General features: G+C 39.6%; 1 protein-coding gene across 14 annotated transcripts in view; it reads right to left on the bottom strand.

The window, feature by feature from the left end:
• Window positions 1-13,115, bottom strand: part of EPB41L2 (erythrocyte membrane protein band 4.1 like 2) — a 103,466-nt gene extending 90,351 nt beyond the window's left edge. For 13 of the 14 annotated variants that reach the window (XM_085217292.1, XM_085217306.1, XM_085217291.1 and 10 more), the window contains exons 1-2: window positions 12,983-13,106; window positions 9,349-9,431 (exon numbers count right to left, since the gene is read on the bottom strand). The gene's annotated coding sequence lies outside the window, so the exon portion shown is untranslated. Of the gene's footprint in view, window positions 1-9,348; window positions 9,432-12,982 lie in introns of all 14 variants that reach the window. The other variant, XM_085217293.1, reaches the window with a different exon arrangement.
• Window positions 13,116-16,989: the final 3,874 nt, after the last annotated feature.

The raw sequence follows: 16,989 nt of genomic DNA, 5'->3' as shown, positions 1-16,989 counted from the left end.
ATAGGTGCATGTTCACATGTACAGTATGAACACTTCAGCCCTGCCCAAGGGACTGACTATACCAACTTCTAGATATTTTTATCTTGAACATATAAAGTTCAATAGGCTATGTTGGAGATTTCTACTATAAAGCACTTCAGAGAAGTTATTTGAAGCCTGTCTAGGTCTTCAGTTGCTTAATTTAGTTTCTTACCTTAGTAGAAAACAGAAGAGCTTCAAGCAAAATTCTCTTACTTTTTACTTTTTCTCTCTTCCTTGTAAAAAGTCTTTGGCATCCTATTACAAGAACTCAGCAGATCTGATTTAGGACACCCATAATGGCATCTCAACCTTTTCTGAAAGGTCGGGAGATGCCTCATATTTAATGACACACTACTCTTCTAATGCTTACATAAGCTACAGAAAAAAAGATAAAATAGTCATAACACCGGAGAAAAACATCAAAAATCTTTTACTGCATCAGTCTCTGCACTTATGTGGGGGGGAAAAAAAAAAAAAAAAAAAAAAAAAAAAATCAGCTTTCACAACAAGAAATTCCTCCCCGGAATACTACCTTCTACCTGCCTGTCAATGCTGTATTTCAAACATTCCCCCACGTGAACTGCTGATAGAGATTTTATCAAGTCACTAAACCATTCTGATGAGACAACTTCCTTAAACTGAGAAGTCAAACAGTATAAGGGTATGAGAAGACAGACTAGTTCTGCTTGTTAGTAATCTTGTTTTTTCTTATACGTAAGTTGCTCCAAAAATTCTGCCTCCTGTTTATTTCTATGCAAACTATAACAGATAAAGAGCACAGTAACACTATTTGATAGAGCAAGTTCTCAGCTATAAAAACATTAGTTTTCACCATAGTCACCACCATCAGTTATGCACTTTCACCAGCGATGAAAAAGAGCCTCCATGCTATGCTTTTAAAAATCTGTACCAGCAGAGGTGACCCAGTGTTGCTACTGTTGAAATGCACCACCCGCCACCACACTGTGCTCACATGCACTCTTTAGTTTCCATCAGTGTTCAGCAAGCATCAGTGAATGTCTGTCAACGGGTTCCATTTTTTCCGCATTGGAGAGATTCAGTGACACACCTTTGTTTCACACGCGCTTCCATGTCTGACGCCATTTTGTCACACTGCCCTTCTGCTGCCATCTGTCACACAGCAACAACATGTAATGGAGTATTGGTGGGAAGGTTCAACCTCCACCACCGTACCACCAACAGTCACCTTTTGAAGCAACTCTTGTGCATTCTTTAAATCAATAGCAACAATGAGCAAAGATGTTTCCTAACTGATCTAGCAGCATCTACTCAGAAAATGTAAGTGACTGGAGAGTAGAGGGCAGTCAGAAATGGAAAGCTAGTGGAAGTCTATGCTACCACTTCTCCCTTTGAAGCAGCAAGTTACATAGACAAATTTTGAGGAACAAAGCAGAAAGATCAGACTCGCACATGGAAACCTGCAAGTTCATTTAGAAAAATCATATCAAATCAACAAAGCATACAACTGATTCAAACAAGTAATTACAACGCAATCAGTAGATCAAACTAGTGAACTAAATATAGAATATATGCTCTCTTGATTGAAAAGCACTGAGCTGCTGAGAAACCTCTTTCAGAATATTTTAGCCCTCTGCAGAATTGCCAGCCGTTCAGGGTATTGGCATCACAAACAGTTTTGTCATATGAACAACTGCTTATTCTTGAGAAGTAAGTGTAGCCTATGGCAGTGCTTTCCAAGGAAGGAGAGACAGGTCAGTAAATTGCAAGGAGAACAAACTTCAAAAGATAACAAGGTGTCTTCCTTTCTTCTTGTAAGGTAAAGGGAATGACTGTTTTCAAAACATTAGGTTTGAAATATTGGACTAGAGCACATTCATCTTCACTTGATGTTGCAAGAGAAGAATCTTAATTGTCATCTTGTTGATGAAAGGCCTACTTCATATTATCTCACCTCATTTGCAGCAATATTACGTTGCCTATTTCAAAACAAAAGAATTCAGAGCTGGCTGCTACACTTTCAGACCTGAAAGTTATCACCTTTAGATAAAGCAACAAGCAGTTTTTCATTCATGAGCAGTGCAGCATTCAAAAATCCCAACTGTGGATCAGGTAACATATTACTGCTCACAGCAGAGACATAAGTTACACAAACCTTTGCAGTGTATAACCATCAGACCACTCAATTCATTATGAGTGTTTCTTTAGCTACAACTACAAGAGAAAGTCGTCTTGAGTTCTTCAGCTGCTTTGGACTTAGCAAACAACAGTACTGTTTACTTCAGAGTTAACACAAGGGATGACAAAAAAAAACAACAAAGACTAGCGAACAAAGGAAAATGAAATGGGGAGAAGAGGGTTATAAAAGGCCTGGAGCTGAAAGAATGAAGGGGAGAGAAAATACAGAGAACCACTCCTTTGGAGAATAAGCTGAAGTGAAAGGGCGGGAAAAGAAATTCAACTCACAACAACACACCAACTGCTGCAAATGAAAGGCTAGCTTCAGTTACTTAAAGACCTCCTGCATAACCTCCATATACACTACAGATATTCAGCCTTCTACTTTTAAGGCTTTATTCTTATTTTCAAGGTCGCCCAATAGCAAGATCACAGTACTTGAACCATCCATGGATGCTCGTATCACTACTTGAAGCAAAAAAAAAAATAAATCAGTATTGATAAAAAAAATTACAATTCAGTTAGCAGGCAAATGTGCTGTTTCAATGTTTTCATATGCAAGACAAACAGCGATTAAAACTACAGAAGAGACAACATTAAGTTTACCACATCAGACATAAGGAGCAATGAATTCCAAGTCAGGAGCATCTCAAGCAACTCCAGGTCCAACTCATTTCTACAGGAGGCTACTTCCCCTGTGCCAACACAGTCCATTCATCATTTCAGACTGATAGCACACAGCAAAAATACATTTAAACAAAAATACTGCAATTTTATTTTATGCTACTGAGAAGTAGAAATAATTACAACTTCATGCCTTAAAAAAAAAAAAAGGCAAAACATGGTTGGTCTTCTTACCCAAAATAGAAGACTTACTACTCAAACAATAGCAAACAACTAGAAAAATGACAGATGTAGAATTTCCATTATAGTAGCATCTTGCTGTTTTAATAAGAGTATTAACTACTTATGAAGCTTTGTTTTGACAGGCAAAGTTATTTCACGGTTGTTTCTCCTACATTTTACAAAAAAGCCCAGCAAAACACATACTGCAAAAGCAGCTTCCAACTTTGTAGAAAAAAAACTAAGTAAACATTGTTCTGTTGTGTGGCAAACATCAAAACACCAGAACACCAAGAAACCTAAATAAGAGAATTTCCACACAATTATTCAAGTACCAGTTATGCTCTTCAACTATCAGAGAAGAACATTTAACTGAACACATCTAGGAAAAAAACCTCAAAAAAAAATCAAATGCATGAAATCAGAAATTCTTGTATCTGTGTAACAAAATCTGACAACTTTAAGAGTAATATCATGAAACACCCTTGCATAAATGCCTAAATATATAGAAGCCCTCCTCCTCAAAGCAGGATGAGCTATTTTCAATAATCAAAGTGCCATCTAACAGCAGGCTAATGCACTCCCCACACAGTGCTGTCCCACTCTCTAGCACTAGTTTCTGATAATTAAAACAAAGTACTCCTCCTTTTATAAAAGTTGGAATAGTGCAAATCCTAACACTCAAGCAACTTCAGCCCAGTTCTAATTTTTATCATGTATCAAAATAGTGTTCCTTCAACCCTGAAGTGGTAGTTCAAAAGCACAGTCCAATACAGAAAGAGTATGGTCAGAACGGGGAACTGGCCTCAAATATGAATATGCAAAGTATTAAAAAGATAAATATGCATACATCTTCTATAACAAGTTTCTAAATCAACACCAGCTTCACATTAAACAGGCTACCTTTAAATTCTTAAATATACATATTAGCCATCTCTTCCAGTGGTGACCCATGAAATATGCAAACAAATTTACAGTACGTCAATCAGACAATTTTACTTAAGTTTCTATTCACTCTGATCTCCAGGTAGTTTTTCCACCCTATGTCTTGATGACGTTTGTTTTCCACTACAGATGTTCCTGAAACACCAACTTCTTGAAACCCTGAGCCTGGCTATTTCTCACAAAGTTCCAAAAAGTGAATCTCAAGAATAATGCCTGCTAGAAAACCAGTAAGCAGGAACAGCTCATCCTCACTTCACTGAAGCTCTAAATGAAGCTAAATGGTTTTTATTTGTTTTGTTTCAAACAAAGAAAAGTTTTATTAAATGGGATTTCAGAGAACGTAAATATTAAGTTTCTTAAATTTGAGTTGCAATCAGAATTAGAGGTTTTGTTTTTTTTTTTTTTAACCAAGACATCTACAGACACATTGACAGAGTTATCTGAAACAAAGCTTCAGTCAAGAAAAAAAGTGAAAAATCAGCCAGAGGAAAGGAGCATTCTTCCAGAAATGCCCATGCTTTTACCTTCTTGACATAACCAAAGGTCAGAACATACCCTTTTTTAGTGTCCTGCACAGAAAAATTAACTGCTTATATACTGATCCTTCTGGCCAGCATCCTCTACTGCTATTAACCTTGGGAGCTGTACAAATAAAAACCCATTTAGAATTTGAAAACTAACATTTACAGAAAAGTCTTTAAGATAACTACATAAATGGAGTCATCAAATACTTAACAAGAAAGTAAAAAACCCGACTCCTTTTTAAAAGCAGTCAAACAAGAACATCCTTGTGAGCTTTTCAACAGAACGGATTCATGCATTTTCCTTTGCAAGCAAAGATCATTGAGAAGAAAGCAGATTGATTTCAATGTCAATAACTTAATATCTTAAAGTACAACATATTAGTCTTAATTTAGAAGTACACTTTTGCTAGGCAAATTAATCTTCTCACTCATTCAACAGTTTACATAGACACTGATGTTTCAAGTGAGATAATTAGGGCTCAGGGACTAAGTAGTTCAGCAAACATCATCTACTTCCACCTGGTACCATTCCTAATTTTTGACACTGCATAAGGTTCGTCCAGCCCATTATCTAAGACATGCTGTAAACAGCACCACCAGATGATGAATTCTACAGTATACCAACCATCCTCATAGCAGACATTGCTCGATAATGGAAAGGAACCCTAAAAACTACAGAAAACTGAACAAAAGGTCTGAAAGATGCAAAGAAGCTCACAAAAAGCGGCTCTGCTGCCAACACATCAGGCAAGTTTTGTTTTTCACATAGCCTTTCAAAAACAAAAAACCATTCACTTGCAATAAGTGAAAACACTTTTCATTCTTAGCACAATACTCAAAGTCTCACAATGCCTCAATAGCCAAATCACTTAAGATTTCCACAAGTCAGCACCACAAGATATACTTCAGCTAACATGTGTTTATTTTCCACTAGAGCTTCATTAGGCATTCTAAAATACAAGCAGTGGAAAGTCACAGTATATACGGAGACCAGAACTAAAGCAGCCTCTGGCATCATCCTTTGTATATAAGCTTTTCCTTCAGAAAGACTTGTCTGATGTTTAATGCCCGGCCTCTAGCTGAGACTGAACATTTCTGTCAGAATTACTGAGCTTACAGTGGTCAAAGGATGGAAGAAAGATGCACAGTTACACATCTCTTAGTTAACTTGCTAAAACAAGTACAGATGTGCAGTGCTAAATAAGTTTCTAGCCTTAGCCCAATCAGGTCTTACAATTCAAGAAGATGCAGTATCAAGTTATCTGTTACACATCATTTCTTAAAACTTGATACATCACATTAATGCTTTCTCCAAGTCAAAACATTGTGGTCTACTACACTGTTTCATAGTAAGATTTCACTTTCTATTTGAATTACATTTTCAAGAAAAAACCCTTCTGGTACTATGTAAACCCTTCTACAGAGCTTTATTTTTATTTTATTTTATTTTAAATAATAGAGAATACAACTTTTTTTCCCCCTAAGTGTTTTCTCATCTTCAACACAACATTGAAGTACTTCCAAATTCACTTCTCTAGTGTCATTTCCGCTACAGTACAAGAACAAAATGCTGGTAATGTAAGCTTTTGCAACCACACACACACACACACACACTTTTGCAACCACGCACACACACACTTTCCCTGGAGTATTTGGTCTATGTCAGGTCAGGACAAGGGGAAGTGGTTTTAAGTTGAGGGAGGAGAGATTTAAGTTGGATGTCAGGGGGAAGTTCTTTCCTATGAGAGTGGTGAGGTGCTGGAACAGGCTGCCCAGAGAGGTTGTGGATGCCCCGTCCCTGGAGGTGTTCAAGGCCAGATTGGATGGGGCCCTGGGCAGCCTGGGCTAGTGTTAAATGGGGAGGTTGGTGGCCCTGCATGTGGCAGGGGGGTTGGAGATTCATGATTCTTGAGGTCCCTTCCAACCCTGGCCATTCTGTGATTCTGTGATATGTGGCAGGTCATTACACTGCAGTTATTCCAAGAAGAAATAACATCTTTCTTTCTGGAATGACAACACTAAATTCAACCATAATATTTTAGCATGGCTAGATGTTTTACCTTTTCTACAGAATGGAATCATGAAATAAAGATTGAGTATGGATCTCAGATGTGTGTTTTCCCCTTCAAATTGAAAATATGTCAATGCTTGGCAACATTTGGAAAGAGTTACAGTCTTGTCATATACTGCACAAACAGCATACTTGGGTACAGAGGGGAGGTTGTGGGAAGAGGATAGGAGAAAAAGAAAGATCTGTCAGTGCACAGCTCTTCGCCACCTCCACAAATGATAACTGCATTCTATAAAACACATCCTCCAACACAAAGAAGAAAGTATTCTCTGAAAGTAAGTCTAAACATCCAACAGCTTAGTTAGCATGAGACATTAGAGGTCCACAAAAGGTTTAATACTAAAAATCAAATACAACTTGCCTTCGTGTTTTGTTTCTGGTTTTTGTTTTTGTTTTGTTTTAAGAAAAGGAGTGGATGAAATAGTAGTATTGATTTGTAGGAACCTCAAGCTTGACCCAAGCAGCTGCCTCGGACCATTATGTAGCTAACCTCTTGTCAAAGACTGCTGCAATACAGCAGCACTGACTATAAAGGGGACAAAGCAGCCTTAAGACCAAATCATAACTTAACCATAAAGTTTGTGCTAAGACATTCTTTGTGGTTTCAGCCCTGCTCCCTCTCCAGACATGGGATTTGCTTCAGATTCACGGTCCAATAATGCAACATACTACCAGGAAAAGGACCCAAAACATCATACAAAAATGTATCCAGTCCTCTAAGAGAGGAGATCAATGATACGCAGGCTTAATATTTTGCCATTTCTAATTGAAAGACGACCGAACAGCATTACAGTATTAAGTAAAGCTTCAAAGGGAAGTTAAGCAGAGGATAAAAGAGCAAAAAAGTCATTTCTCAAAGGAAACAAATAGCTCATTTCCAAGTAGTGTTTAAAAAGTAGAAAACACTATTTGAAAATTGAACATGAAATTTCAGATCTTAAAACTGAAATTTTCCTTCTGAAATGAGTTTGCTGTGTTTTTTTGTATTTGCGAGAAAAATTCCATATATTCTAAGATATTTTGTTAGTGAATGCTTGCTCTTGTGAGTAACTGAAAGCAATAAGCTTTTGAATAAATGTGAAACAAGTGCTTATTTTTATCCTCAGATTTTACTTGTTTTAGTTTTCAGAAGTAGGACACGTACTGAGTCAAGAGTCAGTGTAAAGGTCCCCCTATTATCCAATTCAGAAGCTCGCAAGAAGAATATCTATTTTAAATCCCATAGACAGGATAACAGAGCATTTCAAATTGGAAAAAGCTGTTGTAGTTTTCCATTGTGGGTAGAGATCACATCATGGATTTTAAATATGCACTAAAGAATGTTATTAAGAATACAAAAACTATGTTTTTTAAATGTTGTAGTCAAATTCTTATCCAGCCCACTAAAAAGAATACCACATTTATACTCTGTACTTCTCAAGCCACAGTAATGGCATAGCCATAATTTCCAGTAAAATCTGGTGTTACATTTAGCTGTACGACACTACTAATTACAGGGTAATTTCAACAATAAATATTTGGTTACACTCTGCTTTGTCATCAGTGCAAGTAATTTAGCTGAAATTGATCGCTCAGAGAATCCAAACTTCTCTTTTAGAGACTATTTTTATATTCTGGTAACTGACAATCTTTTCCTATACAACATTTCTCTAGAAATAGTGCTTTGCAAACAGAAAACCACACAGACAATGTCAGAAGCAAAAGGGAAGATTCAAATCTAGAGCAGCAAGGCAATTCATAGTTCCTTTTAAAGTGTCCTTAGCTAACCCTACTTTACCACTCAACACCGAAGTCTAACAATGACCTTACAGAGCACACAGGCTGTGTCACTTAATAACAATTAGGTAAATTAAAGTCAAGTTATATCATACCATTCTTCAGGAAAAAGAAAATCCTGAGAAGAAACAAACACACAGATGAATGAGCACTACTGTAGCTATTATATCAAGTATAACACAACCCCACAGATGCTGACAATAGTCTCTAGTTTTACTAAAATCCTCCTGCAATGCTCCTTTACAAGATCACTGACGAGCCGAGCTACTGTTAATGAACAGCAGTATCTTACCTCCATTAAAAAGAAAACTAAGAAATCAAAATTAAAAAAACAAACATCTACCTGCTTCTGAGAATATTCAGAGACAGCCAATCAATATTTACACAAGAGGTCAACTTAATAACTCAGGCCTTCATAGCATCTCATATAGTTGAGTCCAGGTACCATCTGTTACACCCTCCAAAGAAAGCTGTAATGTGCAGAGCAGAGGGTAGGCACCTGAACTTCTCAGACAACCTCAAAGGCTCCCTACAATCAAGTGATCTACTCTAACAAGATCTAGACCCAGCATTGCTCCAAAAACTAGGGAAAAAAAAACACAAAGCACAGAACAGATTGGCTATTTTTTGATTACTCTGTAGTTGATAATCTATGTTCTGCTGATACAACTTTCACATATCCTGTAAATCTTTACATGATACTCAAACACATAGTGAACATTAATATGGAAATCAGTTGCTAGTAAAGTTACTTTCACACAGCAGTTCATAACACAAACACTGTAATTAAGAAATCAATATTTGCTAGAAGAAAAAATACTGTATTGGTAATATGCTGCTTTCTGTGAAATATTACAGAACTGCCACATTCAACAGTTTAAGTTTTAAACTTCTTATAAACATGTTTGCTTTTCATGTGTAAACAGCCCACAGAACTGCTGTTATTCCAAATGTTTTTACCTAAGTAATTTTCTGATAATAAAAACAAAGACAACAAAAGTCACAAGTTACCTTTAACACCACTGGAAGTCTTGAAGACTTGTAGAACGCGATCCAACTACAACAACTGGATAACAACCTGCTGTCTTCTTGATCTATAACAGAATATGAATTAAATTTCTAGTCAGAGTACAGCAATCGTCTCCCCACCACCAACTGATTTGGAAAACCAGAAGAGTGAACTTGTTTTTTTTAAAAAAAAAAAGACATTTCTCATTTAAGCACTTCAACACCCTGCAAATACTAAGGAGGTGACAACCACAAATTTAACTTGCAGTTTCATTTTTAAAGTCTCTTCAAAAACTGCATGGCAGTTTAACTCCTTCAGTCAAAAAGACACTTTTTCTGCAGAAAAAGAAATGACCCCTCATGATGCAGTTTGACTACTTGTAATCCAGGCCATAACACAGTCGCACACTCCCACAGGCCCCTTTCTTACTTCCACGTCTAGCATACAATGAGCAACTTTTCAGCTTTGCTTTTCTTGGGTTCATTCTGCCTCTTATAGGAAAGAAAACCCACCTCTCCTTCTTCATCTCCCTCCAAAACACAAGATCAGCTCCAGAACGAAACTAGCATTTGAATTACTGCATCTTTTTCTAGAAAGCACTTGATTTTACTTTAAAAATATCTAAAAACAGCATATACGCTATATAATACAATCTTTGATAACATTTTATCCTACTGAAATCTACAAGTGATAAACTAAGATATACTAAACTAAGTGATAATCTCACCTTCTTTCAATTATGAGGGTAATATTGTGTACTACAGATAAGCAGCACAAACTGTTTAGATTTGCTTTCTAGCCAGTGAACCATTTCATAGCCACATTACCCAAGCTCACCCATGTTACAGGTGCATCACCTATCTCTGGTGACAGTGACAGGGCCCAGAGGAATGCTGTGAAGTTGTGTTGGGGTGGGGGGGTTAGGTTGGGTGTCAGGAAACGGTTCTTCACCAGAGGGCAGCAGGCATTGAACAGGCTGCCAAGGGCACTGGGCATGGCCCCAGGTGCCAGAGTTGACAGAGTATTTGGACACGGCTCTCAGAAACACTATTTGATTGTTGGGTGGAGCTCAGAGTTGGACTCGATGATCCCTATGAGTCTCTTCCAAGTCAGGATAGTCTGTTTTTCTATGACATATCATTCTTTTATTCTGCTTCTTCTCCTTTTCATAGTTGAATAGATTGACACGTTTCCTAGTTCTTGCAGTTCTTTAAAGTATCCCCAGTTACATACAAAAATGATATTCTAAGAGTAATATCTCATTGACAAAAGTAAAAGCAGAATTAAAATATATATATATATATATATATATACACACATATAATTGAATCCTGTAAGGACCAAATTCAGAATAGAAAGATATGATCTTGTCGCATTCTATATGCTGCTTATAAATCTAGTTTGATATTATTTGAATAAGAACTTACAGCAATACCTCCTTTAAACGTCTTAAAACATGCCCAGAACACTTTCCTATGATCCATGTACCTCATTCTTAAATACACGTCAGGAAGAGGCCACATAAAAAATGGCCATTTTTACCTATATCCACACTCACTAAATGAGTCAAACCATACTGAATGTAGTAATTAATACTATGAAGTTATATATTAATAAATGAAGTTATTCTTCAGATTGCATCCTCAAATGAGAGTGATTTAAGCCTACAGTATTGCCACTAAGATCCCAGTAAAACACCAACAGGTCAGACTGGTTTCAGAGAGCAACCATTATTTGCTTCTACCATTAAAGCCATAACAAGAAGCGGTAATAAGAATGATTTCTTATGGATTAATTGCAATTGCTGAGGACTTACCAAATCAGAGGTGGAACAAAAAGTATATTTCTGAAGAAATGAAACTTGTAAGTCTACGCTATGCAGCCCTAGCTATTAAGTCTAAACTCTCCCTCTTTTCTGATTTCAAAATGCACACACAGGATATGTACTTCTGCAAGTCCTATCTAGACCATTATGAATTGCATTATTACAGCGCAAAATCCTCTGCCATGGGTACCAGCTGTCAATACAAGCTCTGAGATCCACAGCCTCTGAAAACCAGGAAGGAAAGGCCTATTCTAAGCTCAAAGGGAACTCAACTCAGCAGAAAGCTGTAATTCATGCAAGAGAGCAGCTCAACTTCTCACCATAGAGAAAACAGCACAGTAAGCAGAAATGGAAATGTTGTAAGGAGTAGAGCAGCAGCTGAAGCAGAACACTTCAGCCAAATACCCTTTCATCAGGGTAACTCCTATGTAACATGGGATGGCACAAAGGAGGGTCAGCCCAGCAACAGGTTGGCTCTGGAATTTAAGGACAGAGTTCATTTCCTACTCAAAACTTTAAAACTTTGCGCCAAAGGATGCAGCTGTACTTTTTGACTATTTCCTATTACAGAAATACTTCATCATTTCAAACTCTCTAGGTCTAGAAATATACAAGCCTGTGAGAATTTCCTGAAGGCTGTTGTGTAGAGTTATGGGCATATAGCATTACTAACGCTCTGGTAGCACACATGCTAGCAGACAAGAAAATGAGGCAAAGTAAAGCACTACATGTCAATGAAAGAGCTATAAATGATATGCTTTTAATTAAGAACGGGTCTTGGGCAGCTTTACAAGAAGCAAAGCCATTTTAAGCACCCTGTTTACTAGCCATTCCTATTATCAAAGCACCTCAGCACTGGTTTATTCACGGGCTGGCTATCGCGTGTTCCCAACCAGCGGTTTTACTTCAAAAGCTCCTTCTGGAAATCATAATCATTAAGATGACCAAAATCTCAAACCACCTCCTTTTACAGACCTCCTTTATGTCTCAGCAATCACTTACAAAACATCAGCTCTTCAGCCCGTTCTGGTCACACACACCAACCCTTTCATTTCCACACCAGGTGCCCACAGTACGTGCAGCCCTCGCTGTGTGGAAGCGCAACTAATGGAGATGAGGACACATCTGGGGACGACACCCGATCCCCTTCCCCGCCTCGCAGCCTGGGCCGGGAGGGCAGCACTGCCAGCCCCAGCCCGCCGCCGCCGCCGGGACGGGCTCCCACGACACCAAGCTGGCTCACCCCAGGGCCCGGCAGGGCGACTGGAAGCAGCGGCGGCGCCGCGAGGGAGATTCGAAACCAAGCGCCGAGCGGCGGCCGCGCGCGGCTCAACCTCCGAAGGAGCGTTAACGGACTCGGAGCGGCCGCCAGAGGGGCCGGGGGGCTCGGTGAGCCCCGGGCCGCAGCCGCTGCGCCGGACACGCTTCCTCGGAGCCGCTGCCGCCCCCTGCCGTCCCCGCTCCATCCCTGCCGGGCCCCGCTCTGACAGCCCCCGACCTCCCGCCTCTCAGCCGACGCCCGGGGCCGGGAGCGAAGCGAAGAGAGAGGAAGCAGGCAGCGCTGCCCCCGAGGCGAGCAGCCGGCCCGGCCCCGCCCGCGGCCTCCTCGTCCCGCAGCGGGAGGAGCAGGGAGAGAACGACGGCGGGTCCGGGGCTCGGCGGCCCCCGGCACACGGCCGCCTCCGCTGCCCGCACACAGCGCCGCGACCGCTCTGCGTTCCCCCCGTCTCCATCCCCCTCCGCTCCCCACCCCGGCTCCGCTCCCCACCGCCGGCTGAAGGCGTCGACCCACAGCGGCTCCCCACCGGTACCTGCCGGCCAAACGGCCGCCGCGCGCCCGCTGCTCACGTACGAAATCCAAGTTCCCAACCGCAGCCGTCAGCCCAGCCCGGGAGAAACCCCCGCCGGCCCCGCCCTCCGGCCAATCCGCGCCCCGCCCGTTCCCGCGCCCCGCCTCCTTCCAGCCCCTCGGCCCCGCCCCCGAGTCGGCCCCGCCCCACGCCCCTTATCCCGCCGCCATTGGCTGAGGCGCCCGTCAATCCTCAGAACGGGTGTAGCGCTACGGCCACTCTTCTGCTGGTGTCAACGGCTGCCGCACGTCTGGGCCGGGGGTCGGTGTTCGTCGGCCGGCCTGGTCCAGTCGTTGGTTGCTTGATTGCCTGTTTTATTCTCTTCGTTCCAACTTTCTCCCAGCATAGGAAAGACGAGTTAAGCTTTGGGCAGAGAAGTAATGCTCAGGCCTGTGCTTGGTGCACGTGTGTACAAGAAAGAAAGACAAAGTTGAGAGAAACATAGCAGTAACAGGTGTATAAAATCTGGTAAGCAGACAAAGCTTCTCCTAACTTAGATCTTTTTTATTTTGCTCGTTAAGAAAATTATTTCCACCACACAGTCGTACTGAATTTACAAAGCCCAGAACGCAGTATCTGCTGCCTGTACAACCTCATCATTTTTATGCATTGTCACAAAATGACAGAATCATTACGGTTGGAAAAGACCTCTAAAATCACCTAGTGCAACCATCTGCCCATCACCACCATGCCCAGTAACTCCCGTCCCTAAAAGCCACATCCACACCTATTTTGAACGCCTCCAGGGATTCCACCACCTCCCTGGGCAGCCACTTCCAATGCCACGCTTCTACTTCAGAGATGAAATTTTTCCTAATACCCAACCTGAACTTCCCCTGATGCAACTTAAGGCCATTCCCACTCGTCCTATTATAACCAGAACTTAACCAAAAGATTCGCACCTCGCCTCCACAAGCACACAGAGTAGATTTTCTGGTTTGCAGCAAGCTGTGCAGTAAAGTAAGCAATTTTTCTAGGTAACCTCTGCGTCATGATAGAGAAAACTGGAATAAAAAGACAAAAAGAAGGGAAAGAGAAGTATTATGACTAAGTCTCTGAGTGCTCTTTAGAGAATTCTAGAAAAAAAAATCCTTAGATCTCTAAACATTCTTTGTCAAAAGTTTCTGTGTAGTGCTATGTGCCGTGCGTCACTTGAGTCACATTTTTTGAGGATGTGGAGAAATATGCCTTCACAGTGACAATTTTAGCATGCCAGGTTCTCAATTATAACAGCTTACTACTGGAAATGAAGTCAACAGGCAATTATCATAAATATTTCCATATTCATACTATTAAGTATTTCATAATATTTAAAGTGGAGAAATCAAGTCTTATTTGATGCTTCAGAAATGGGAGTGCTATTAAGGGAAATTAATGTAAGCACCCAAGAGCAACAGGCCACCAGCAATAACTAGAGAGCAAGTAGAATTTGATATCTATGCTTAATTCAGCATTGTTCGTTCCACACACAGTGAAGAAGGTTAGGGACCAATAATTAAAGAGTGAGTTATAATGCATGTGCACAAGCAGTTTTAATTCTGGTATTTACTAGGAATATTACTTGGTATTGTAATCTTCATGTTTCATTATAGCATATAATTTAAATAAATCTAACTAAAGATTTTTCAGTATCACTCCATATTCAAAAACAGATTTTTTTTTTTTTAAAAAAGCCTTTGACTCTTTTAAAGAGGGGATGGAGTACCACTTTTCTTTTTCAAGAGAATCAATCACTGTGGCTCTTTCTTTGATATAGCAGATGTTACAGTTATCACAGCACAACCTGGGTTAGGATTGTACTTCTGGACAGTTATAATAGGCAAAACAATCTCCAAAACTGTATTTGCAATCTTCTCTGACTTATTCCTCAGGAGCTTTAACATGAAGGAAAGACAGCCAAATATTCTTCAGTTCCACAAGAAAATAATACAGCAGCTTCAGATGCTTTCAAAAACAAACAAACAAAAAAAAAAGAAGCCAGGAACAACTATCCCTAAGGGCTTAATTTACAAACACAATGGGAGACACTTGGTCTATGTAGCTTTTAATGCTACCTGAATTTCCACTCTCCCATTTGCTGTTTATTACTGCTAGCAACAATCTGGCTGCCAGTATTTAATGCCATTGGCCTGAGCAAGTTTAATTGGCACAACACAAAAAACATCTGTGCCTCTAACAATCTTATTTTCAGTAGGGTTCCCAGTGTTGCTAAAACCAACGGAAATGCCTGTAGTGAAGTTTCCCTAGATTAGAAAAATCAGAAAAATTGTAACAGAGACAGCAACTGTCTTTTACCCTTTTGCATCTTTCCTCCGACAGCCTCAGACATAACTCTTAAAAAGCCCAGTTATTAGTGTTCCCCCCAGAGAGGTTTGTTCACTCTGATGTTTCTTCTCATGCTGGTTTTAGGCCATTTTTTTCTGGAAAAATCTGCTGCCTTATAACAAACTTTCCTTCTTCTCTGGCACATAATTTTAGGAAAGTAAATAGCCTAGGAGTGACATTGGCTTAAAATGTGATGTTCCTTTTCTTTAAACCACATACAAAATAAAATTTAATATCATTTTTGGTGTATGCTCTTTTTTTATGTGATTTACATTGCCTAAGGAGTAGAAGGATGCAGATAATTTCATAGTGACAGTAATGAAGCATCCAGATTGCCAAATGCCATTCCATCTACAGCATGACAGGTGGCCATTTTCCTTGGCTGCTCCTTTTTGGATGTATTGCTGTTGCACTTGCACCGGAGTAATATCATTAATACAGTTTCAAATATTCTCTTCTACCATCTTTTCACTCTTCCAAGTTTGTAGTTATATTTTGTCTAGATACTGAATTGATAAGAGCACTCTGTTGTTGCATTCAATTGCCAAATTTCTTGAACGCGCTGATGCAACCAAAACACTGTTTAACAGAAATAAAGACTGCAGCAATATAACTGAATGTAAACAGCAAATTTTGAACATCATATTGGAGCTGTATTTGTATAGATGAGAACTCAAAAAGGCTGTTTGTTCAAGTCCTGCGAATTGGCTTCTTAGCTTTACCTAGACAATATTAATTTCCCTTTATAATATTTGTCCTGCAAAGACTCCATGTTTGTCTGGCAACAAAGACATTAGCAATAAAATAAAATAAATGAGGAAATAATATTAATTTCAAACCATAAATTATTTGATGTTAAAAGAAAGAAAGGCATAAGGATAAATGCTCAGATTACCTTTGTTGTATGAAAGTATTTCTCCATCTTAAAGGTTTTGAAGAAGAAAAAATTTAAAAAAATTCCAAGTAATGGCTGAAGTAAGTAAACACAATAGCAATAAAACCGCATAACTTATTCCTAATTTAATATTGTGAATACTCTTAATTTTTAGTTATTTTAAACTTAATTACTAAGCACCACCATTGTGGATTTTATTGAGTAAAATCCTGAGTGGTTTAAAACTGGTCCTGAAAGAGCATCTCTCTCCTTCTTCCACAAAGTATTTTTATAGATGGGAATCTTAGGAGGGAATAAGCTTTTGCTCTCTGGTAGGGAAGTGTATCTCTCCTTTTTTGTTCATAGACACATCTGCTTTCATGTCTGCTGGTGTTCAGCAAGGCTCCAAGGAAAAGTCGATGAGAATATCTTTCACAATTATTAGAGAATATGGCTACAGCATAGAAAATGCACACTAGGAAAAGAGGTTCATTGTACTTGAAACTTTTATGTGATAAACCTGTGTTACCAATCCTCTGCATGGGATTGTACTAAATGATCTCCAGAGGTGTCTTCCAACCCCGTCCGATTCAATGATTCTCTGATTTTGTAACAGTCTTTTCTGTCTATTGGCATGAGTCTTCATATGTGCAACAGCAAACCTGCATTCAGTGTCTCAGGGTTACACAATCTACACGCATACACAAAGTGATGGGAAAGGTACCCAAGCATCACAGGAAAGGCTATTGCTATTGACTGTTGATCAAGG

This window comes from Meleagris gallopavo, chromosome 2, assembly GCF_905368555.1.
Source record: "Meleagris gallopavo chromosome 2, MGAL_WU_HG_1.1, whole genome shotgun sequence".
NCBI lineage: Eukaryota > Metazoa > Chordata > Aves > Galliformes > Phasianidae > Meleagris > Meleagris gallopavo.
Note: the sequence above shows the minus strand (reverse complement) of the source record. Positions and strands in the feature narration are given on the sequence as shown.